The following is a 26,806-nucleotide window of genomic DNA, read 5'->3' on the forward strand; positions in this document are numbered from 1 at the left end:
CCTGAAGACCAGCAAGTGACCACGACTGTCATGATATATGGCACTCTTCTGTACTGTTATATGTGAACATAAAGACTGAAAAGAAAGCAAGACAGAACTCCTAAAGAACAGTGTACTTGGTTTCTCTTTTGAAGAAATTCTCTGGCAGCCACACAGGAAAACTTTGTGCCTGAACCAGTACCTGCAGCCTCTGACTCATTCATCAGATCAGAAAATGTCAGAGGTCAAGAGGGGCCAAGATTTGCTAGAGATGGTTGAATAAGGCCTTGCCAAATTCTACTGCAAGCAAATACATGAAATGGTGAAAAATGATTAATTAAGCACCAGAAAGATACGACAAACCATACAAAAAATGGAGATTCCATGGCACTTAGGGATTTGGAAATGGACTATGACTCCAGATGTAAAGTTAAAAAATAATAATTGTTGCAATTAAAATGAATTTGTGCAAATTGTGCCCAGCCTGGACACCTGCCAAGTGTTAAGATAAACGAAGATGTTTAACACAAGTTAAAATAGGAAAAGGAAATGTTCTACCTACAACAAGGCAGCTACACACTGGGCTGCAAATTAGAGGTGCTCTGCTAAGTGAGTCTATCAATCTACCTTTGTACATCATAGAATCATAAAATAAAGAATGGCTTAGGTTAGAAGGGCCCTTTAAGATCACCTAGTTCCAACCTCCTGCTGTGGGCAGTGCTGCCACCCACTAGCTCAGGATGTCCAGGGCCCCATCCAACCTGGCTTTCAATGCTTCCAAGGATGAGGCATCTACAACTCCCCCAGGCAACCTGTTCCATTCCCTCACCACCCTCTGAAGAATTTCCACCTAATATCTAACATAAATCTCTTTTACTTAAAAAAAAATCTCCCCTTGTACTATAACTATTAGAACGTATAAATGGTTGGTCCCCCTCCTGCTTGTAAGCTCCCTTCAGGTACTGAAAGGTCACAATGAGGTTTCCCCTATGTCTTCTCCAAGCTGAACATGTCCAGCTCAGCATTCTCCATAAGTGGTTCAGCCCTCTGATCATCTTTATGGCCTTCCTCTGGACTCACTCCAACAGATCTATATTCTTTCTGTACTAGAAGCTCCAGGCCTGGACACAATAGTCCAGATGGGGCCTCACAAGGGCAGAGTAGAGGGGACAACCACCTCTGTCCTTGCTGGCCGCCACTCTTTTGAGGCAGCCCAGGATGCTGTTTGTCTTCAGGGCTGTAAGAGCACACTGCTGGTTGATGTTCAGCTTTTCATCCATCAGGACTGTTCTCAGTGAGTTCTTCTCCCAGTCTGTATGCATATATGGGATTGCCCCAACCCAGGTGTATCACCTTGCACTTGGCCTTGTTAAACCTGATAGATTCTCTTATGCTCACTTTTCAAGCATGCCAATGTGTCTCCAGATAACTTCCCTCCTTTCTATTGTGTCAGCTGCACCACTCAGCATCATCAGTAAATTTGCTGAGGGTACAATCAATCCTATTCTCTAGGTCATTAACAAAGACATTGAAAAGTACCAGTACCAAGATGGACCTCTGAAGTACACCACTTATAACTGTTCTCCACCTGCACATAGATCCTCTGAACACAACCCTCCGGTCACAGTGATCCAAATAATTCTTTATTCACCAAATAGTCCATTTTTCAATCAGTATCTCTCCAATTTAGAGGTAGGAATGTGAGGCACTTTGTCAGCGTAAAGGTAGCTGACATCAGTTGCCTTTCCTTGGCCCACCAATACTGTCATTACATCTGAGAAGGCCACCAGATTGGTCTGGCATGATCTACTCTTCATGAAGCCATGCTGGCTGTCTTGGATCATCTCCTTGTCTTGCATGTACCTTAACACAGCTACCAGGAAGATCTGTTCCATGCTGTTCCCAGATACATAGATGAGGCTTCCCAGCCTGTAGTTCCCTTCGTCACCCTTTCTCCCTTTCTTGAAAATGGGAGTGATCATTCCCTTTTTCCAGTCACCAGGGACTTGCCTATCCCTTCTAGAAAGCTTTTGAAGGGTGTTTTATGTTTTATGTTTTATCTTTGGCTATTGGACACATAACAAATAAACCAGCAAAGCAAAAGGAAAGTAATTTGAGACAGAAAATACACAGAGCTCAAATTGAGAGTGAAAAAAAAAAACAACTCAGCAATTTTAGATGCTGTGGCAAATAGCACAAACCAGGAATGGCTCAGCCTCTGCAAAAACAGGCAGATCACAACAGATTGCACATCTTGCAAGAATCTGCATGTACCACTGGGATGAGAATAGCATGGGCAAAGAAGATGACAGCAGAAGCCCAAGCAGTGGATGGAAATCCTTTCCTAGTATCAGATGAGCAGGAAGAACCAATATAATTACACCTTTAACCTAGACATATACCTGTCAGTCAGTGAGGCACAAAAATGAAATCAAGCAGAGATAGAGGAGGAGAATGTAGAAGGAACAGAAGTAAAGTCCTAGACTTAAAGTATCAATTTTGCCTTCATAGAGGAATATAGGAACAATAGGAGGGAGCAAATAGCAAATTGCAATGAATACCATGTGTAATAATATCCCTGAACTGCTAAAAAACGTTTTCTTTTTGTTGTTGTCCAGAGGAAGTACTAGGGATCGAACAAAGATATGTGAGTAAGAGCTTGACATCTCAACAAGGTAAGGAAGCTCCCAACAGAACACAAACTAGAATGGAATAACCCAGTAGCCTCACATAATGTCAAGTGGAAAGTCAAACAATGATAAAAAGTCAAATAAGGTGATTTCTCCAGAAATCATGGCCAAGCATAATTGCCCATAGGGCTTATACTCTCAAATATTCATGGTAGAAAGTAAATATATGTAAGCGACTATTTAGCGTAGACTGTAAAAGATTAAAAAAATACCAAAATATATTTTCCAGTGATGTAGTAAATGTTTAGATATTTTCATTTTTATGTTGTTATTGATAGGAAAATTTTCCATGAGTGATAAGTCATGAAGGTTCAAAAACAGTGCTTTTGTGCAGTCAGAACATGCTTTGATATATACTCATTCCTTAGACTGTATCTGGTTAATTAAAATACCAGTCTTCTAGAGAAGATAGTAAAGTATAAGTAAATTATGTGAGGAGCAAACAGAAACATGACTGAGTCTTTGTGCTGCTTTCAGAGGACATGTGCCTCTTATTTTTTTAAGGCTATATGAAAGCAAAATCTACAGAGAAAAAAAAGGCACAGTAAGTAATGCCGGGCTTGTTGCCCACATTCTGTTGATAGGGAACCATTACTTTAGAGAAACAGGAACTCAGGATCTGAAGTGGTGCATAAGACACAAGAGTAATATGACTGGTCTGTGAAACACGCAAACCAAAGCATACATGTTCTCACCATGTAAAAATGCAAAGTAGAAATGTCTAGTAAATGACCATTAAAAAAACATCAGCTGATTATAAATGAAAACCAGTACACTGTATGAGATGAACAGCAGGACTGTTTTTAAGAAAAATTAGGATACTTCTCATTAAAATAAATAAATAAATAAATATTAACACAGCATTATCTGAATGCAGCATGAAGTGAAACTTGTATGGAAATTCTGATCAGGAAATATGAAGAATGTCATTCTGCCTTCAGTTTCAGACCTTGGCCAAATCAGCTTCAAAGGACCCTAGAGTTTGTGAAGTGAATAGCCATAAATGTAAAAGACGTTAAAAGGAGAAGCTGAGAGCCAATACAGGTCATGCACTGGCTCTAGATGCTACTGCTCTTCACAGCTGCACACTTTGCTGACGTGTTCATGGTTAAGATAACTCTCTTCAGCATTCTGTGATTATAGAATTGGAGGGTATATAAACCACTAAGCATGGTGAATCAACTGATCGTTCCCTTAATAACAAAATGTTCAAAAACAGTTGCTGACAGCAGTAGGAACATCATCTGCTGGATGTCCTTTATACTCATACGACGGCCTGTCGTCATCTGACAGTTATCTGAGATTTATGATCTACCCTGTATACATGTAAATATGTTCCAATGAAACCATTGGAGAACCTGCAGTAGCATTTTAATTTATTTAGTTGTTACATATATTTTGTTGCTACATATATTTAGTTGTTACATATATTTTAAGGATAACAAAGAGGAAGACACAAGCTTGTGCACAAGGTTGTGTGGTTGTGCCTTTAAATAGTCCACATTTTGAGTCCAGCTGGCCATTTGCAAAACGTGGTGTTGTGCCAGACTCACACGAAACAAAAAGTCTGAAAAGAGAAAATAAAAACTGTGACTAAATGAAATTTCCTTTTATTTTGCCTTCCTGAACAAATGGGGATTTAAAAATCAGTAACTTAAGTGCATTATGTCACACATCATTCACAGGACATGGCATCAGTATCTGTTTATGTGGCTCGTATTTTTTATCAGTTCATAAGACTGTTCTTGAAAACTCTGTACTCTCCAAAGGACAACTGACTTATGCAACCAGCCCATAAGGTTACATAAATTGCACAGGGTCCAGCACAATAAATCCAGTGGATATCATGTGTACAAAAGCACTTCAAAATCCATACTTGTTTTTCATAATTTACTGCTGTAACCACAAACAGCTTAAAATAAATAAATAAATAATCTGATTCAGAAGAAAATGATAATAATAAATAATAATGATTAAAAAGAAAAAACTCAAAGTACAATCCCATACATAAGCAGTCTATGTCATTCTTTTATTTTGTATTTCAAACCTTGGCATCTAAGTGTCAGAATTTGAGAACACCTATAGGCTAACCATTAGAATAATGTACAGAGGCTCAAAAGAGCTGAATGCTCATGTAACCCAAGCTTCACCACTGACTGCTGTGTGAACTTGTCCCAGGCTGTTTGGGGTTTCTATTTCACATTTCTCCCTCTATTTTCACTTTTTGGTTAATTGTCCATATTTGTACTATCAATCTTCTGGGATCCAAGAAAATAGGAAAAATAGATACAATGTTAAAGTGAACTTGAATTCAGTTATATTTTAACAGTCTTTTGGGAAAGACTGGTAAATAGACACCACAATGCAGGAAAATAATGGGCTTTAATTCTAAATATTATTTGGGCAATATTGAAAGTAGCAATCAGATTACACATAAATTGGGATAACAAGTGTCCAAGTCCTCAGAATAAAGTTAACTCTTTCTTCTCAGTAATCCCTTTCCTCCTTCAGCTGGATCCTTTGTCCCAGCCTATTCTGCAGCCAGTCTTTGTACTCCAAAAAAGAATGTAGCATGGTGCTTTAACTGTAATACATCTACATGAAACGTCTGGAAGTGTTAGTAGGCTCCTAGTCATGCCTTACCCCAAAGGAGGAGAGAAACAGATGCTTCTCTTCCTGATCTCCTTCCAACTCTCCTTTGCACTGATAAGAAACTTGGACACATTCCCCCAGTAAGAGCTGCAAGGTCTTCCAACAGATGAGTGTGAGTGTGAACTATGTAATCCTCTGCTTAAAATCTCGAGGAATTATGTGTGCTCTTGCTACCCTAAGTGGAAAGAAGATAGAGAAAAGTTGAATCTAGTTCCAGCTTTGATTTCAGTGGGGTGAAGCTCTAAAAAGCAGACTTCAATTGCAGAGATGTTTGTGAGTTCTTTTTAATAATTCCACATTTCCATAAAGTGTCAGAACTGTATGTCTACCTGTGGTAGGCAGAGCTAGCAGTACTAGCAGTACAGAGTAGCAGTACTGACGAGAGCTGAAGTCTAATAGAAGTGCAGGACATTCCCAAAACTATCAGTGAAAGCAGTAATTATGAGATCCGTCTATTACTGGCTTTGAATTGACAGGAAAAATTGTGAGACTAAGGAAAATACAGGAGCTCTTTCCCTGGCACAGGGAAAGGATGGGTGGCCTTTCAAGCTGTTCCAAGAGAACACCCATAATCATTCATCTGTGTCCACTTACACAGGCATAATCACAACTGTGTGTCACCAGATATTAAGCTCTACTTCCCATTGTTAGGCCAGTTCACATATTAATTTCATATTTGGCTTATCAGGTTGTTAAAGTGGTTATTGTAGCTTTCTCTTAACTCTTTTTCTTTTTGTCCAAGAACTCCAGGAATTACAGCTCTTCCATTTTTCTGTGTTCTGAGGCTCCATGGCTCTACACCAACATCTACCACACTCAGCTTTAACAAAGTTATCCAATGGCATCTACAGAAGGCAGCCAGAAAGTTAAATCATAAATTATCTTTCATTTCATAGAGTGGAACAAAAATTATTTTATCCTTTTACTGCTACCAGAAGTATTAGATATTTTTAAACACTAACAACAAATAAAGTAGATTTACAAATAAAGGTGTGGAATAGATGCTGATTTTGGAAAGACAGAGGAGTAACAGAGAAACAGGTAGCACTCCTGAGGCATAGACAGAGAATTCTGCTGGGGGATGGAAGAAAAATAGTCCACTACACATAGTAACTTGTGTGTATTTTCATAGTACTGGAGCAAGTATTGTGAATTCTATTTAGTTCAATACTGACGGAAGAAATAATAAGCAATACATTTCATGAAGATATAATGTAAGCAGTAGAATGGCCTGAAATCCACTTTTGAAAATAATTTGAAATTGAATAATTTGAAAAAAAAGTTCAAATAATTTTTCATCAAAAAATAAATATTTGCTATTTTCTTTGCAGAATAATTGACAGGATCACTTACTTCATACTTTCCATTAGTGAAGCATGAAGTAGAAACGCACTGTATTTCCAATCTGCCATTCTAATCCTATTCTATAGTCCTGCCAAGGCTTTAGCTTAAACTCAATGAAATAATTTCACACTCACTCTGCTGCTGCAGAAGAGTTCTGAATTTTGACAGTATTGCTGTGCCTTTCTTTATTCCTTTTTCACAGTGCTCTGGCATCAGGCAACTGAACGGGCACTCTTTCAGGCAGCTAAAGTTGTACAGACAGAATGCAGTTCAAATGCTTAGGAGGAACTATAAGAAGAAATAAAGAAAAAAAAGCTGATCACCTTTAGGTTCAGCAGAAGAAAGACACAAACAATAAACAGTTTAATCACAGTCTAAGATTCTTCACTACTCAGGCGGCATGGATGTACTGGTCCATTAAAATCAGTAACAATTATAATAAACCTTCAAAGAGTTTTTGAGTTTGTGTGGTAACATCACACAATAGGTGTATATGTACCATGGATGGGCAATACTCAAACCTCCAAGATTACTTGAAAGCTTATGCCAGATTCCTTTAAATTTATTCCTGCTTTTTATAATACATGGTGGATCACACCTTCCACTGGTCTAAATCAGAGTGGTTTCCCTGAAGAATATTAAGCATAAAATAAATTAATCACACAAGTTAAAAATATGACATAAAATGTTAGACTTTCCAAGTTTTTCATGGCATTTAGACTACTAGACAGTGCATCTGTATTGTACACTGTATTACCTCAGTCTATTCTGTTAGATTTGTGTCCTTAACTCAAGAAGATATTCAGTTTCTGATAACACTGCTGATAAGTCTTAATCTGCAGTTTTAGTCAGGTCCTGCAAAACTTCTCCATGGATTTTCTCCCATTATGAAAAGCCACTCATTCTATAGAAGGCACTTCCACGACAAGAGTCAAAGAAGAAAAGTTTTGTTGAGTGCAAGAACATTGAGTGGGCTCCTGCGTATAAATTGGATGCGCTGCTGACTGTAGAGAGCTCCTGTGAAGATTACAGAATCACATAATCATCACATAATCTAAGAATGGTTTAGGTTGGAAGGGACCCTAAGTTTGTCAAGTGCCAGTCCCCTGCCATGGACAGTTCTACTACCCAGCATCTCAGGCTGTCCAGGATCCCATCCAACCAGGCCTTGAACACCTCCAGGGGCATTCACAGCTTCTCTGAGCAGCCTGTGCCAGTGCATCTTTTTAAACAGAGTGGGTAGTTTTGTGTCAGCTCATGTGAGCTCTCCTGGTCACGTTAACACACAGTCATACACACAGTGAGAGCCCAAGGGTACAGAGACAAGTATGTGAGCTTGGCTAACCTAAGCCAATCTAAGCATGTGAGACATGGCCAATAGGTGCTTCACAGGAATGACAGCTTTCCAGTAATCTCAAAAGCCTCTCTGATGTTCAAAACCTGTAACAGCTTTTCTTATATTAAAAAATGAATGTACCTTCTCTTAGCTAAAATCATCAAGATGACAAAACATAAAAGCAAACAGAATAAAAACAAAACCAAAGATCTCTCCAAGTCAACAGTTCTGAAATTCACACTTTCCCCATAACTATCAGCCTGACCGTGCATATGTCTTTCTTGGATGCTGGCTCTGCCGAGAACTGGATACTGAACTAACAAGCAGCCCTCCTTATCTCACAGATAAATAAAGTGTTCCTGCTATTATCTCTGGTGCTCACAGGTATTTTCCAGAGGTCTCCCAGAAAAATAACATACTTTGACTTACTCCGTACCATGCCATTCCTTGTGGCTCCTGAAGACATTGTGCCTCGTGGTTTCTCAGTCCATCAGCTGACCAGGCTCCAGTGAGGTGTCCATAGTGCAGAGCTACAGCAGATGTGATAAAATCAGTCTGCGGGATCTCAGCCTCTTTCTCACCCAAGGACTTGGAGGGAAGGACCCAGCAGAGTGGTGTCTGCAGTCCTGCTTGGTGTAGACAGGTCTGAACTTCACAGGTGTTCAGAAGAGCTTCCCAAGATCTGATGGAAACCGAAGTACGCTGCAGAGCAGCAGTATGCCAGAATCATACACACAGGGCCACGTCTGTGCTAAGGAAATGGGTCCAAAGCAAAGCCTATTTGCAAACTAGCAGTTATGGAAAAGTAAGCTTCTGTGCTAATGATCCATCTCCTTACCAAAGTCTGTGAACTGGGATTTGAATCAGACACCATGGGCCGGGTTTATGTTTAAAATTTAGTCATATGGTGCTTACTGTATCACCTCTTGAAGGTCAATGTTGCCTTGGAGAGCTGCTTTTTTTCAGTTGTTCCACATCATGCTGTTGGATAGAAAACAATTTCTATAATGTTAGGATCTCTGATTTCCTATATATATGTATGTATACACATATATTTATCTTTCATTTTGTGAAAAATTAAATTGAACGAACAATAGGTAAAAGAGTATTTTCAATAAGCAAAAAAAAATTAAAAATTAAAATAAAAATAAAAAAATAAAAAAATAAAAAATCAAAGCTCTCAGTTTCTATTTCCTAAAGGAATAAGAGCCTGGAAGCCTGAAAGATGCAGTCATTACTAACTTAAGCTCCTGAGATCACGGAGAGTACAAACAATTTTCCAGCAAGGGAAGCATTAGGCCTCTCTGTACATGCATGGGCTCTATCCTCCTGAGGAGCTCAAGCTGAAAATGCCAGCACAACTTTCCCAGAAATACACTGTGCTTCACAGCAATGTTCCAGCCTGCAGGAGGGACAACACCAGAAGGCCAAAGGAAAATGAGTTTAATGGCCAAATGATTTATAACATCCACTGAAGGCAGTGTTGTTAAAAATGAGGAAAACGGCTCCACTTTCTCCACTTTCAGCACTCAAGTCGCTTGGTGTGATGTAGTTATGCCAAAGCCTCTCACCTTTGCATGTCGCATTGTCTGCTGCTTTCCCTATTGAACCTCCCCTGATAACTGAAGGATCCTTAGCTATAAAAGCCACTAATGCTGTGAAGTTTGTGCTACTCTTTTCCAGTTTTTAATTGCTTTCAGTACCAATTCAGAAACTCTGTAATGCTGCATTATGAAGAAACTATTCTCTATAAATTTAGATCCTGATGGGTTGCCCAGACTTGTCTCCGGATGAAAAAGCCTACTAATAATTAGCTCCAGAACATGAGTCAGCAGGTTAACTTACATCAACATCATCAGTAAACCTGGTAAAGAGTCAAGAGAAAGTGTATCAATTCATCATCAAATAAATTTTTTGTAGTGAAAGTGAGTGTCACTGGAGTGCAGAAAGAACAACTCCTGAACTGCTCTTAAATGCCAGCAGAAAATGTGTTACTGCAATTACAAATGTCTTGCAGAGATTTCATGTCACTGATGGAAAATTAGACAATAGCAACTAGAAAGACTCTCAGCTTACATTTCAAAACCTGCAATACCGAAAAGACTGGTGGATAAATATATGTAGGTTGCTCCAAAAGTAGTGCCTTCTGTTTTTTTTTCTGTGGAAAATGCAATAAATAAAAAGAGAACAACACTACCTAATAGAGCAAATTCTCAGCTGCAAAGCACTATTTATCAGCATGGTCGCAACCATTAGGTATGCATTTCACCAGCAGTGAACAAGAGCCTGCATGCCATGCTTATAAAAATCAGCACCAGTGAAGGTGACCTACTGTCTCGGTTGCTGCTGCTGAAATGCTCCACCCACCACCCTCAGAGCTCACATCCACTCCATACACATTCAGCAAGTGGCAGTGAACGTCAATGGGGGCCATTTTTTTCTGAACGGAGGAGTTCAGTTCCACCCTTTAGCTTGAGACACGCTTCCATGTGAGACTCCATTCTGTCAGACTGTCCCTCTGTTGCCTTCTGTCACACAGCAACAAAATGTAATGGAATATTGTTGGGAAGGTTCAGTCTCTACAGCCATACCATCTGCCTCTGACACTGTGGGCCAACATAATAAAATGAGAGGCATTACGTTCAGAGCAGCCCTCATATATTAATGTATAAATTTGGCTATTCATTGTTTGATATGACACAGAGAAACAGACGCATAAGGTCACCCTGCAAAAGACCTTGCACCCAGTGCTATATATCAGTACTGTGGTAAGCAGAAAGGCCCATTAAAATGTACATTTGGCAAACATGAAAAGACAGCTCAAGTACCAGTGTAGGATAATAACTGCTTCCTCTGGGTATCCTAGAAAGCTCCTGCTGAACCTCAGACTTACATGATGAGAAAAGGAAATAAGACCCATTTCAACCTTCAACTTTTTTGCAAGAGGAAATATTGTTCCAAGCTTTCCCAGAGACCTTGTATTTCCATGAAATCATGTTTTTAAAGAGCAGAAGATGCCAAAGAAGTTCTTGGAGGTGCAAATACACAGTCAAAGTCTCCTGTGATAAGAGATTCCTAGAATGACATCGAGTCAGCAAGTTCAGTTCCCTGGCTAGTTAACTCCTGCTGGTCTACGTTATGTAGATTAGCAAAGACATGGTCTGATTGGTTGGTTGTCTGGTTTTTTTTCAGGGAGACCAATTTCACCTTACCTCAGAAAAAAAGAACAAACATGTTTTATGGAGTTGTGGTCCATCCCTGCCTGTGGATGTCTCAGGAACGTTCTTGCTGGAGAGGTGATTTAATGACAAGAAAACACACTTCTATTCCAACCCAAAGCAAAGAGGCCAAGAGCTGACCAAACTTCAGTCGTAGTGGAGAGGTGTAATGGGGCAATTTTCCCAACCATAACAGACAGAAAGAAATAAATGAATTATATACGTATATATATTTTAATTTAACTGTGGTAGAGATTATCTGCTAACTGCCTTTTCCAAAAGCTCTTTTCAGGGCTGTATGCAAGAAAACAGAGAGTGGTGAGGTGCTGGAACAGGCTGTCTAGAAAGGCTGTGGATGCTCAATCCTTGGCGATGTTCAAGACCAGGTTGGATGGGGCCCTAGACAACTTGGTCTATAACCAGATCTGGAGGGTACTGGAACTTGATGATCCTTGGGGACCCTTCCAGCCAAAGCCATTCTATGATTCCGTGAAAACAATTAACAGTGTTCTGCTTAGCACCATCTTGTGCTGACTCGTCTACTGCCAACAAATGCAGCGCAAGGGAGAGAAGCACACTCAGTCTCATCAAACAAATGCACAATGCACTGAGTAACATGCTCCGGTGTTTAGACTGGGTTGTTAGATTGGTTATCTCAAAATGCTTTCAGAGCATAATCATTCAGATCAGAAATTGTGAGAACAAGTTATTCATTAACCAAAACAACAAAAAGCTGTATCAGCAACAGTGCAATTAAGTGCATTTTGATTAGGAATGAGAGGAATAGCAAAAGTATTATAATCTGTGGTTACATATTGACAAAGTAAACAGATTGCTATGTTCACTATTCTACAGTCTTGCAAAGCTCTTTCCAACCTTAGCCACTGCAGGAAGCAAATACTGAAATTAGAAATGTTGGCTGTGTAAAGTATCTTGAATTTACTTCAATTATCTGCTTTTGCAAAAATATGAGAGGATAAAAATTTGTATTTGAAATCCAGCCACCCCAATGGCTGTGAGGCTATCTCAGCCCCATAGAGTACTATCTGTGATGCCAACAGTCCTGCTCCATATACAGCTTACAGCTACACACTGTTCATCCTCAGCGCACTTCTTTGCAAGTGATGTCCCCTCTCCCTACCCCTAAACAGGCAATATGCCTTACTCCTTGCCCACAGTTGTTATGTAGCACAGGGATGTATGCTATTATTCACACCTTCAGGTGGAATGGCCACCACAAGACACAGGGCTCCATGGCTATGCTTGGACCAACACCTGATGCTAAATTTCATCTTGGACTGAGCTCCTAACACTGTTTATGTACTCCCAGCTCAGAGTAAAGACTGACAAAAACCATAGTCACTTTTTCCATTTGCTTTCCATGGTTCTTGGATTAGAAGCTGTGGGAACAGATGAGGTTTCAAAAAGAAAAACTCTGTATCCTGCCAAAAGCCCTCTCTCACCAGAAAAAAAAAAAAAAAAAAAATTATAAAAAACAAAACAAAACAAAATTAAATTAAAAAAACACAGAATTAAACCATTTCAGTGGCTTCCAAGTGTTCTGATCTTCTAATGATTCTAATTTTAGTGAGCAGTCTTTTCAAAGCCTCTGGGTAGTCATGAACTGAAGCAAAGAGCAGCATTTCCCCCTATATTCATGGCAGTCTGAAGCCCAGAGAGAGAGACAGGTTTCTCCAATAAACTTTGGTTCTGTCCATAAACAAGTTCCTACAGCACAAGTGGGTTACACAAAGGGCTGGTGACTAAGACAGCTTGTGGTTTTCCCAAAGCCAAACCTCCGCTGTCTGCCTCGACAAGGTGGTGAGGGATTCACATCCACATATGAAAATGCACTCCTGGAATGGGCAGAGATATATGCAAGAAGGGAAAGTATAATGAAATAATCCCCTGGAGAGGATGTGTTTTCCCTGTGCAGATGTGAAGTGAGTGCTGCTATGAGAATGCCTGTGGACATTGTGCAACTTCTGGGGAGGAAATCATTTACAAATGCTATGAAAGAGTCACACAGCAAGTGATCTACTTGAGAATATATCCAAAGAATTTTCATTACAACAACAACAACAACAACAACAACAACAAAAGGTTTTGTGACCAAAAATTATTAGAATAAATATTTCCTGTTGTGTTGGGGTTTTTTTTACCACTTAAGTCCTGTCTAGTAAAATATGCAATGATCTGAAAACAGTCCGTGTCAAATGACAGCCAAATAAAGCAAGAAGAAACAGGTAAAGGAAAGACAGGTTAGCTTAAAATGAGTTTAAATCAATTCCTCTCTATTAGTTAGAACTGTGTAAGTCAACTACTTCTAACATGCATGAGGCTCCTTAAAGAGAGCTTTGTGAAAACTTTCCTTTAAGGGACTTTATTAATCTTGAGTGTAATTCACAGCACACAAATTTGTCATCCATTTTACACTTGCAGTTCCCTTAATGTTCAGTAGCACCTTCTGGGAAATGACTCAGACCTCCTAAAATTAGCACCTGATTATGCTGGAACATCAGTGGAAAGAAGCAACATCTCAAGAACTCTGGAGGAATATCCTGCTCCCCTGCTCTGTATTCACTGAAATTGATACCTACATCCACTTCGAATCCAACCTGTCTTCCATGTGGGAGTAAAGATTTGGTGGCCACATCTCTCACCTTCTGCAGATGAAAGTGGGAGTTGCTTTCTTCATCTAGGAAAGGCTCAAGCCTTTTATTAACTGGGCCAGTCTTCAGGACTGAAGGTCACTGGGGAGAAATTTCTTAGTAGGATCAAATGATTTTCTGCCTGGATGTTCGAATAAAAAGGCATGTATTTTTAAAAGAGAAATTCCCAGCAGATTTACCTTCCAGTAATTTTCCCACATCCCACCCAGACTTATTCAACAATGCTGCTCATTTAAGAGTCACCATAGACTTTAGTACTTCAGTGTAAAAGCTACAATTTTTAAGTCAATGATAAGAATTTACATGGCAATTTTCTCTGCTACCTTGTATCAGAAATTTTCACATGGTTTGGAGAAGAGTTGCATTTTTTCGACAGCAGGGTGCTGAACCCTTGTTCTGCACATTTCAAACAGCCCAGCAGATTTTTCTGAGCACAACATGCTGTTTGTTACTGGCAAAACATAATCACATAATGACTTACATTAAAAAACAGTGAAGATTTACTCTATTAAATAGTGTTATTATTGCCTTTGTTTGTCACCCGCTCAGCCGTGAAAATTACCGTATCTGAGGACACAGCTGGATGAGAACAATTGATTCAGCATCCTTCCTGCCACACCTAGGTAGATTTCAAGCTGTCTCTCACTAGCCAAAAACTAGTACTTCTCATTAGATCATGTCTAGACATAGTCTAGACCAGGCCCAGTCCCTACAGACAGGTACTCACCCCAGTCCTCAAACCCACGTGTCCATATGCAGTCTTCTCATCCAGATGGGTATGCACCCACCTACACCCCTTTTCCTCCCACATGCCTTGTTATTCTCATAGAAGAAACCTGAATTCCCTGGGCAGAAGCCTTGCCGCCCCCATAAGCTGAAGATATGTGACTGAGAGAAAGACCAGGACTCTGGGGAGAGCTGATCTGGCCAAGATCAAGGTTACCAAACCAAATTAATGAGATGCAGGGAAAAAGCAAGCCAAACTGATTTAGTTACCTGGTATCTACTGTCATTTTTGATTACTTATAGTACTGAAGACACAAGGCTGACAAATACAACAAGAAGCTATGGATGATCCAGAGTCTCTGACACTCTACTAGATACCTAAACTAAGGCATTCAAAGACATATCATAAATGGAGCGAGGTGAAATGTCATCATTTTTTTCCTTTTGAAAACTAGCTAAAAGCTTTGCAGAAGAGTGTGAAGTAGATTATCTCCCCTAATATAAAGACTTCTAATGCTCACTCTTGGTTCCTCTTACAAACATGCCCCAAACCTATCAAGAAAATTCTCAGCCCACAGTTTACTGTGATTTATGTGCATGCATGTGCCAAGCATACACCTTTATTCTTTCCCATTTAGCACCCCAATGCAGCCAGGATCACTTGAACTCACTTCCAGTCAAAACCATGAAGTATCAATGCCCAGCTAAAGGGCTGTAAGATATGTAAAGTATAGCATTTATGATAGGTAAAATTTAAACCTGTTCCTCTAATACGGACCATGGTAGATTCTGGGACAGAATACACAGTGAAGTTACAGACATTTAGTAGCAGACTTCTGTCTGAGTCAGGCGCTAACCTTCAGTTCAGTCCTTGCTGATAATGATCTATAGTTTGGGAGTACGTAATTCTCTAGCAACTTAAGTATATAAGGGCTGCTCTGAAACTAATGCCCCTTTATTTTATTGCATTGGCCTACAGTATCAGAGGCAGATATTGGTATGGCAGTGGAGGTCAGTATCCCATTACATTTTGTTTCTGTGCAGCAAACGGAAGCAGAGGGGCAGTCTAACAAAATTGTGTCTGATGTGGAAGCAAATATGAAGCAAATGACTGTCACTGAATTCCTCCAAGGAAGAAAAAAAATGTCATTCATTGGCATTCCATCAGTGCTTGCTGAATGTTTATGGAAACCAAACAGTGGATGTGAGCACAGTGAGGCAGTGGGTGGCGCATTTCAGCACTAGGGACAGTGAAAGACAGTTCATGTTCTGACAGACATGCACAGTTGTCACACCAAGAAATGAAGAGTGCCGTGATCACCTCATCAACATGAATTAGCAGATTATGAACAGGGAACTGTGTGCATAGCTGAATATTGACTTCAGTGAGTTGGAAAAGATGATGGCAACATTGGAATACTGTGAAGTTTGCACCAGGGAAGTTCCACATATGCTCAGAGAGGAACAGGAAGAACACTGTGTGACCGTGGAGGACATTGCTAATCTTGGCTGAACTATCTGTATAGTCTGGATTTGGTGCCTTCTGACTTCCATCACTTTTCTAAAACTGTGACTGTCCTTCTGAATGTCTGCTGTAAAGCAGCATTGCATGGTTCAGTGATTACTATATCAAGCATGTTGAATGTGTACTGAATACATACATGCCTTAGGTTTGAGTTGTCTTTTTATAGTTGTTGTTTTTTCCTAGCAGAAATGGAAACAACTGTGCAACAGTTAGCCAGGCTGGATTAATTCAGGTTCCAATGGTTAAGCTAGAAATTATGATGCAAAAAGGAAAATAGAAGTATGGCTTTTTCTTGAGCCTCTACAGACTCCATTTCTCCCTCCAAGAGATATCAAGGGTTCATTGCTGGAGAGATGCAAATTTAAGAAAAATACATCCTCAGAGGAAGCTGAAATGATGCAGATTTATGCTTTTGTTTGTTTGCTTGTTTGTTTTTTTAGCATGTTCATGCATATATCTTCAGATTATTTTAGTTGATGCTCTAGCCTGATAACAATAATATCATTCCTTCTACAAACAAAATTAGAAGAGCAAAATAAATTTTGGAAAAGTGAAATAGAAACTTGAGAGATATATTCACGAACAACATTGTAAGAATATAAAAACGGACCATAAGCAGAAGTTAAATGGCTTAGAGAACTGCCACATTAGCATTTTGGGTCTACAGTGGACTGCCAAATGTCTCTGCTGATTCTTCCTTAGAAGGAAAAGAAGGAAAACAAATAAATAGTTATCAATTGATTGAACATTATGCAATGACTTGTTTTGGCATAAACCATGGCATCCATCCATTTTTATTCTTGCTCTCTTGTGTGATTATTGCAGTACAATCTGAGCTGATTTCACTTGGACAGAAAGAACCGTGCAGTGTTTTGTATTTTTCTCATCAGTTCTCCAGGAGCAGGAAAGAGCAGAGCCAGAAACAGGTCAGTTTTGTCCTATTTGACTTTGGGTTTTACTTAGTTTGACGTTTGAATTTTCTTAGGGGGTTGTTTATTTTCATGTTGTATTAGCTTATTCTTTAAAATACACGGTGACGTGTTTATCTTAGAAAATGCTCATTTGAAAGAACAAAATATACTGAGATTGGTAATGATCCTTAGTTCCCCAGTGACTTCTTTCCAAATCTTCAGACTGCCAGGAAAAGTTCATAAGTGCTGCATTGTGCAGAGAAGTACATCATTGACCTAGAGAGTTAGGACAGCTTTTAGCTATCCCTGGCCTGAGTCACTAAGTATTTCAATGAGCTCTTGAAACCAGTGACAAATGACATTAGGAAGCCAGGGTTTGTCTAAAGGACAAGTTTGATCTTGGCCCCTCTATAACTGAGGAGACAAGCGGCAGTAAACTTTATTATTTCAGACATCCTAAGAGCTAAAAAGACTCATGTCCAAATAAGTAACATTGCTGTAGTGAATAAAAAATACAATAAAGTCATGATTAACTGCCTTAACATTCAAACTGCTTGAGCATTATTGCACCATGTAACAAATATGTCTGATTCAGAGAGAGATTTTTTTCCCTGGCATAGCCTCCCAGCTGCTAATCAACAACGGTTTAGGATGTACCTGAGCCAAATATCATATTTTGATTATGAATTTTATTAGCTATCTGAGGATTTATCCTCCACAGGCTAGTTGAACTATTTTTTTTTACTATGTCTAACTTAGCCTTCTGTCATTTCAAGCCTTTTGTGATCTACTTGTTCATTATATAAAAAGTGACTTCCTTCTGTTTATCTTGCAGCTACTGCCTATTAAGAAAAATTTTAAAAAGGAAGATACTGTGGCTGGCAATCTGTACAGAGGGTCTGGAGAACTGGTTGATACTCAGCTAAATGTGAGCCAGCAGTGTGTCCAGGTGGCCAAGAAGACCAATGGAATCCTGGCTTTTATCGGAAGTAGCACAGCCAGCAGGCGGTGATCATCCTCCTGTTCTCTCAGTCAGAGGTCAGTTCTGAAACTGTGTTCAGTTTTGGGCCTCTTACTACAAGAAAGTTATCAAGGCCCTGGAGCATGTCCAGATTAGGGCAACAAAGCTGTGAGGGTCTGGAGCACAAGATTGATGAGAAGTGGATGAGGGAACAGGGAATGTTCAGACCAAATGCTAGAGCAGTAGCTAGTGCTACTCAGATCATAAGTCTTTCAAAGAACGCTAATTGAGACAAGATACCTCATAGTTAGGACTGTCAAAAAGCTTAAGATAGACCTGACAGATTAGCATGAATACCAGTCCTCTGCTCATTATTAGGAAAATTTGTCTGTTTCATTCCACATAGATGGAATCATTTCCATGAGACAAACTGACAATGAGCTAAAAAATAAGCAATTTTTACAAGAATATGAAAACGGTGCTCCGCCAGTTACCCTGTAAAACTGTTGAAGAACAAAGTATGTTATAGAGATTGTCAGACAGCTAGAAATTACATAACTAAGATGGGTTTCTATAGTGTTTTTAGGAGATTCATAGCCCTGTCACTTTTTAATCTTTTGTCAGGCAAAACTTACTAGTTGAAAGAACTTTTGAAGGAGTTCAAGAAAAACCTCTTGCTGGAGTGGCTAAGTCATTATAAATTTAAGGCCTTTCCTTTGGATGTGGAATCTTACCTAAGTGAATAGTCCCAAGATAGTATACATATCCATTGTAAGACTAGGAGAATTGTCTTTCTTTTCTAATAAGTCATCTGTAAACCAGGTGGAATATAGTAGATGCAAAACAAGACCTAAATATTCTAAACCTTCTCTTGAGATTCAGTTTAAAGAGATTCTGTGTATCACATTATAAGAAAGGTCTACTTTCAAATTGAAATATGTCCTGATGTCCCAAGCTCCACATTCCACAGTCTTCCATGAAAAGCTGAGGGGAGGTTCCCTGTCTTTTTTGACAGCAAGTTTCCATTATTCTTAACAGCACAGAATTTAAAAAGAACACAGAGGGAGGGAGGATGGGAACAGAGGGAAAAATAAGTTGAAAATATTCCATTCTCATTAGCTTGGATGTCTAGAAAGAGAAGGTATAAGTTATTGGCAGCAGATAAACTTAACAGGTGGCTGTTAAGGATTCACGTGCAAGTAATGAACATGCTTTGTATTCATCCTACTCACTGCCCTTCTAAGTCAATGCCCGTAGATAAGCATCAGGTTTGCAAATATCTTTGGCATTTTTATTTTACTTTTATAGCTTCTCTGCTTTTTACTCTGCTTCTTCCTTTAAGACTTCTTTTATGTCTGAGGAAAATGAGAACTTTCTGCATGACTCCTTACTTTAATTCTGAAGAAGCTATAGTTAAAGATGCTGCTGATCATGTTGATAAGTGATGAGTACAGCAAGGCAGACTCTTTCTATTTCACAAACATACACAATGCATATCACTATGTGAACAAATAGGGAGGGAGGTCCATCATAATAACACTAGAGAGGTCCATCATAATAAAACTAGAGCTTTACACAGGAAAATACAGCACGGGCAATGGAGACAAATTCCTGTGTCTAAAATATGAGAAAGGACATCAAAATTGTGGCTGACTTCAAGACTTGATAATTAAATCCATGCATAGAAACATATATATGTGTGTTCACTTTCAAAGAAACTGAAGAGTATCTGTACATTTAAGGACTTACCAAAATTTCAGCGCCCAAACTTGCTTTAAGCAAAGTGGTAGTTCTGACACCTTAGTAAAAGGTTAATGTTGGCTTCGCTGCTATTGTCTGGCCAGGCCCCAAAGTAGTTTGTGTAGTACTGAAGGAGACAGGCAATAACTTTATAAATAGGAATCAAATTTCTTAGTAAGAATTTAGTGTTTTAACGGAAAATGTGGTTTTCTGCTCATAAGAACTGGCATCTGCATTTCTTCTGACATTTAACTTACAATGACCAATTCTTGTATTAAAAAGCTTACTCCCACCCTCATTCCTGATCTCACCACCTTCTCTTTTGCCTGAATTAGTCTTGCAGTCTGACCACCACGAGAAAACAAATATTTTTTTGAATAACTGAAATCATGAGGACTAATTTTTTTTTTTTTAATACCTAGACAGATAAGTATTTTAAGAATGCAGACGTATGCTTTCACTAGCTGGAATTATTTTTAAGGTCATACTGTGCAAAAGAAATCAGGCAAGAAAAAATAATACATAATGAGGATGAGTCACATTACTCTGGAATGGTCTAGAAAGCCATCAAACCTCATTACTCTCCACTGGTAAATATTTTGTAGTATACTTCATATTTGTCTACCACAGTAAATTCAATCTATGAAGCACAATAACTTCTTAATTGTAACTTATTTATCCTGGAATTAGTCAGAATTTTGAACAATTACTTGCTGCAAATATCCCTTAGGGCTATATGAAACTAGTATTTTCCTCCTTTTAGTGAATAAAAATGAATCTTTCAAACACAGACTATTAGTCTATCTGAAAAAACAAAACAACACATTACAGCATATGTACATCCATTGCTCACATAAAAAAAGCAAAATAGAAAAGGTAGCACATCAATTAAAGCTCTTGTTAGATACAGATCAGTAACTCAGTATATAGCTGCTGCTGCATGATTCACGTTTATGTATGTATACTCTTTGCATCTGTAACATCATTTTCCCCACAAAAGTAGGTTAGCACCTCCCAGAGAGTCTTCTAGATATGATCGAAACTGGGTCAAAAACCAGTATCCAAAGTCCATGCTGTTGGTTACCACAGAGAACCGGAAGACCAGCATTTGGAAGACATCCTATCCTTAGGGCATATAATCAACCCAAATTTTGCTGGTGAAAGTAGTCATAACTGAGTCAGCTCCACAGAGCAGGGACACTCCCAAGCCCCACACTTTGGCTTGTTCTGAAAATAGACTAATGAGATCTCTTCTCTATTACCCTGTTACGTAGTGCCTTCCTGTAATCATGCACAGATGTTCATTAGCTTGTTATTGTCTGTATTCTCATAATGATCGAAAGTCCCAGGCAACATGCAGGGCCTCTTATGGGAGATAATATATTAATATTCATTATGAGAGAACAATCCAGCTCTGAAGGTCTGAATTAGGATTTAAGCACTGTGATTCCTAAAGGAATCACAAAACACAAAGCACAAAACAGTACTACTGTCAAAACTTCCACTCCAGAGGTCTACCTTGTCCCCAGCAGAGTGAAAAAGCAGTGCTAAACTCACAAATCTCCCTCTAAGCTGGTCCAGTAAAGGTTGTGGTATTTCAGGCAGACCAAAGCTAGTGATGCTTTACTTTAAAACATGACTCCACAAATTTTGCCACTTCAACAGCTGGTAAATAACAAGTCCAGCTGTCCTCACTTCAGAAAGGGCGTGAGGAAACAGAGGGCAACCTCATTACCCATTTTGCTTTCTGCTCCTTTCTTGAATGAACTGAGGCTCAAAGTAGAGCAGACTGACAAGCAATGGGAGGGAAGACAGTTTTCCTGCTTTCACAGCTGGAGTGCATCAGTAGAGGCAACATTTAGAATCCAGATTTTTAGACTGACATCTCAACTGGTATCAGAGCATCCTTCTACAGCATGTGGTGTCCTCATGAACATTTAAGTTCTGCTCTGTTTAGAATTATGAACACTGATGAATGATGAACATTCATCTCATTTAACTGTATCTCCCTAGGTAAGTACATCAGTACTGTGAGTTTCTGTTACAGGCAGTATAATTCTCTTCATGCATTGTTAAATGTGGTTAAACAGGTGCTTTCATGCAACTGAAAACTAAACTGCCACCAAAAGGGTTCTTTCCACATTCCCCCATGCTCCTGCATACCTCTATGGAGACACAAAGGATACTAGACCCTGACCCTGTTCACTCCAGTGGCTGCTAAAAGAGAGAAAAGGAGCAATGGAATGAATGAGGCATGAGGGGTCACCTCCTTCAGCAGTAGACAAAAAGTATGTTAACTTAAAGCAGGATTCTACTATGACCTCCACCACTACTCTGCACTGACTTCCAAGGAAGTTTAAGTAACTAGTTTGTACTAGTTTGTCTGCAAGGCAGAAATTAATCCCTTCTGTTGTAATTAAATGCATTTCATATTAAATCTGATCAATCCATCTGTGGTTCAGCCAGTGGCAAAACCCTGCAATCTTCAGTAGTTTAAAATCATAAGTAAATGCAGGACAAGGGTGGACAATGATAAGACAAGGGGGAATGGTTTTAAACTGCAACAGAGGAGGTGTATGTTAGATATTAGGAGGAGGAACAGGTTTCCCAAGGAGGTTGTGGATGCTCCATCCCTGAAGGCACTGAGGGCCAGGCTGGATGTGGCTCTGGGCAGCCTGGTCTGGTGGTTGGTGACCCTGCACATAGGAGGGGGGTTGAAACTAGATGATCTTTGAGGTCCTTTTCAACCCAGACTATTCTATGATACAACAATCAAGTTTTGTGTACCTGCATATAGTTCCAGTGGTGAAAATGTACAAAGAAAAGGTAGAACTGTATTTTTATTTTTGGTTAGATATTGTGGCATAGAAAACTAAACACATAGCATAAGAATAACAAAGAATGTGCAAATTATCAAAAACTATACTAAAACAGTTACACACTGTATTTATGACAATCATATGAGTCACAAAAACTCTCCTAGACGGCATAAGAACAGATTCAGTTCATTTTTAATATGGTGATTTTTCATCTGTTCATTGCTCTAATCACTTCAGCTTTACAGGTACAACTGTACCTGTAATTGCATTTAAGATTTACATATTTAACTCACTGGACATCTGTCAGTTTCTTTCAGTTTAGGTTGTCTGATACACTCATGTAAACGTTTCCATATGTCAGTGACTTCATGCTAGTAAACACAGAAACAGAATTACAGTGCCAATGAGTATTGCTAAGCTTCTTCCATAACAAAATTTCTGTAGCACAAAAAAATCAAATATTATAAAAGAATTACTTGGAATCAGTCATAAGAAACAGCTGCATAGTTCCACAGAGCAGATTAAAGCAACATAGCTAATGCTGGAACAACTTGAGCTATGACTCAATGGAGAAGCAGACTGTTTGTGAATGTTCTGACTACTTCTCAGCCTTTGCTTTCAGCATTACACATAGTAGAGTTTACAGCAGCAGCCTTCCATCCTACTGCTCAAAGCAGTTACCTATTGTTGTACATCCAGAAACCCTAGAGAAATACATATACACTCAACATAATGCAAGGGACACAAGAAACCAATAAGCATTTTCACACTCCAAGGCAAAAAGAGAGCTTAAAACAATCCTGCCATAATTTTCACCACTTCTCTGCCAGAAATATAAACATCTGCATTCACAAAAGTGAAGAGCTGAAGAAGCTATGCAATATCTTCTTGAATACTCAAAATGCTGATTCATCTCAATATTTGGCCATGTCTCAGCCTCTGTCACTATGGATTTTGATATCAGTATGTCGACATTGGATATACGATGTCAACATTAGCTTAGTTTATTGAATGTTGATTTTGTAATAAATGTGAACGTGAAAAATATATACACAGGATCCACTTCACTTACCTTCAGACCTCTATACAGAAACAGTAGGTGGTGAAAAAATAGATATTTCTACAGCATGGTTTATCTGTCATCTTTGATGAACAATTGAAGATGACTGAGTCCTTTTAGGACTGATTTTTTTTATACCATTGAGCAGAGATGTATCTCATTGTCTTCCACCTACTCAAAAATGTACTAATTTGAACTAATCTATGTGAACAGCCAGGTGTCCTCTACATTCAGTGGGGAAAGACTGTACTGGGGCCTGATCCATGTCAAGTAATCCATTGTAACAGTGTTCAGAAAGATTGCTCCAATGGGTGCAATCAGATTCCTCTTCGAAAACCTCTAAGTCCCAGAAACATCTACAGATCCAAACCACCAGCATCCCACAGCTTTCAGAGGCAAGCCCAGAAGGGCCAGTACTTGTTATTTCCTTTATGCAGCAATCAGAGAGGCAGATCACAGCCAGTCTCTGAAATACCAAAGGGTAAAAAAATGGAAATTATATGCATATCTTTCTCTTGGTTAAACGTTACAGTCTCATCTATTATCAGAGCATCTCACTGCCAAGAGAAAAATAATGGATGGAAAGAAGCTGCCTTTGAGGAAAAAAACATTTGATGGTATGATACAAAGAATTATTTCTAATATATTGTGGTATTGAAACACCAGTCTCAACATCAATCATGGTTCTATAATTTCTCTTAAGTAAAGCAGCACAAAACCCAGGACTCATACAGGTCCTTCACTGCTACACAATCTGTATAACAACAAGGAATGTCTCTTGATTCTGTAGCTCGTCAAAGAAACTCAATTTCCATGCAAGAAATCTGTGACACGGTGTCTTGTTTTGCAGCTTGGCTTATATGTTATGCTACTCCAAGCCACTGAACCAATAGCTGTGTGTGGCTGCTGTATGAACAGCCCATTCAAGGAGCTAGAATCAGTTTAATTAATGACAAAACTAAGTATTGCTGCACCACCTCCATGAAGTAAACTCCACTGCTTTCCTGCTTGCTTCTGCCTCAAGACCTGACAGTAACTTTAAAGTAAGGCATTATAGAAATAGAACCTGATAGACTCAGTCCAAAATGCAAATGCACAATCTGCAGAAACACAGCAAATGGAAAAATGCCTTTGGGTAGACTGCATAAAACAGGATTCTTGGTGGTTAAGATTGCATGCATTACAACAAGCTCCAGTTTTCAAACACATTATTAAAAATACATAGCCCTAATTTACTGAAACTTTCACAACAGTGTAAAAAGAAAGAAAAGCAGAACTTAGGTACTGAAGTGGAAAAAACAGGTATGAAAGGAAGAGGGTATGCATTGGTGTATACATCGCTGACACATGCATTAAGAGGCTAAGTATGCTCCCACCAAGAGAAAACCAGGTCTTAGTCTTTTATTAACTATTAGCATATATACTATATTAATTATTAGTTTGCATATCATTATTTTTATATTTATACTTGTATTAATTAGTTTTTTGATTAGCAGGTTTGTTGCAGGCAGTTCTAGAGATACAGGGGTTGGAAAACTGCAACGTTCAGGTGTAGCAGCTAATTTTATACCCTGTAAATCAACAAAAAGAGCATGGGATCTTCCTGTCCAAATTACAACCTGCAGATTGTCTTCCACATGCTGACAGCTGCTACAGAAACATATGCCCTGCCAATGGCAAGAAGACTAGGTCACAGTTTTAGAATCATTCTGGTTGGAAAAGATCTATAAGGTCATCTAGTCCAACTGTACACCAACACTGCTCATTAAACCATGACCCTCAGCGTCTCATCTACATGTTTCTAAAATATTTTTAGGAACAGTGATTCCACCACCTCCCTGGGCAGCCTGTTCCAGTACGTCACCACTCTTGCAGAGGACAGGATTTTCCTAATATCCAACCTGAACCTCCCCCAGTGCAACTTAAAGCCATTCCCTCTTGTCCTATTGCTGTTACCTGGGAGAAGAAGCTGACCCCCACCTCATCACAACCTCCCTTCAAGCAGTTGTAGAGAGCAAAAATGTCCTTCCTGAGCCACCTCTTCTCCAGATTAAACAATCCCAGCTCCCTCAGCCACTCCCCGTAAGACTTGTGCTCCAGACCCTTCACAGCTTTGTTGCCCACCAGAGCTGAGTACAGGGGTACAATCACCTCCCTGCTCTTGCTGGCTATGCTATTTCTTATACAAGCCAGGATGTTGTCGGCCTTTTGATCACCTGGGCACAGCACTGGTTCATGTTCAGCCAAGTGCTGACCAACACCCCCAGATCCTTTTGCCCCAGTCAGCTTTCCAGCCACAAGTCTGTACTGTTGCATGGCATTGTTGTGACCAAACTGCAGGAATGGCCTGTGTTGCTGAAAAATGATTTTCTTGTGGTCAACCCTCATCTGTTTTTCCTAGTTTTTCACATCATGTTTTTTCATCATACACAGTACACAGAACTATGTCTGATGTAGTTTGGCCCGCAGCCTAAACAACTTCCCACTCAAACATGAACTCACTAGAGGATGAAAAGACGGTGAGAAAGTCATACAGTGATTCAGCAGGAAACACACAATACACAAATGAATGCGAGTCAGACACAGAGGCTTTAGTGACAGGGTTGACTTCTCCCCATCTCTCTGGGACAGATAATCAAAGAGTGTGCTCAGACGCATCCTATTCTCACACTGAAAATATAAAATGAAGAATGACGTTTCATTCATAAAACAATATGCATGGAATTAAAAATGTAATGTTACTTAAAGCAGTTGCTAACACATTAAATACCCTAAAAATGAGAACAGTGTAGGCACCTAAGATCGTAAGAACTGCCATTCCAGGTATGGAGGCAACTTCACATAACCTTCTAACCTCTTTCCATCTTTTCCATCAGCATTTTTAATCCACCTCTTGCTGGGTTTGCAAGATAATTTTAGTTGGAAAATGTATCTGTCCAAAGCATAGCTACTGCAGTGAATTAGCAGCAAATTTAAGGAAAACAACAGGAAATGCTTAAGTATAGAGAGGTCTTCTTTTAATAATATTTTCTTTGTTCCCACTGTCAACATTCCAGATATAAGCTGGACCAAAGCTTATATTTAGACCACCACTTCTAAAAGTTAAACAGGACATCCTTCATCCATTTTACTTATGAGGTCTGTTCACTTTAACTCTTTTTGTTTAATGTTTA

General features: G+C 39.2%; 1 long non-coding RNA gene across 2 annotated transcripts in view; it reads right to left on the minus strand.

Moving 5' to 3' along the window:
* Positions 1-4,035: 4,035 nt before the first annotated feature.
* Positions 4,036-26,806, minus strand: part of LOC107308216 — a 28,967-nt gene continuing 6,196 nt past the window's right edge. The window contains exons 2-5 of one of the 2 annotated variants that reach the window (XR_001552687.2): positions 8,438-8,982; positions 6,800-6,953; positions 5,313-5,496; positions 4,036-4,236 (exon numbers count right to left, since the gene is read on the minus strand). This is a non-coding gene — a long non-coding RNA (uncharacterized LOC107308216). Of the gene's footprint in view, positions 4,237-5,312; positions 5,497-6,799; positions 6,954-8,430; positions 8,983-26,806 lie in introns of both variants that reach the window. The other variant, XR_001552688.2, reaches the window with a different exon arrangement.

This window comes from Coturnix japonica, chromosome 1 (assembly GCF_001577835.2).
Source record: "Coturnix japonica isolate 7356 chromosome 1, Coturnix japonica 2.1, whole genome shotgun sequence".
Classification (NCBI taxonomy): domain Eukaryota; kingdom Metazoa; phylum Chordata; class Aves; order Galliformes; family Phasianidae; genus Coturnix; species Coturnix japonica.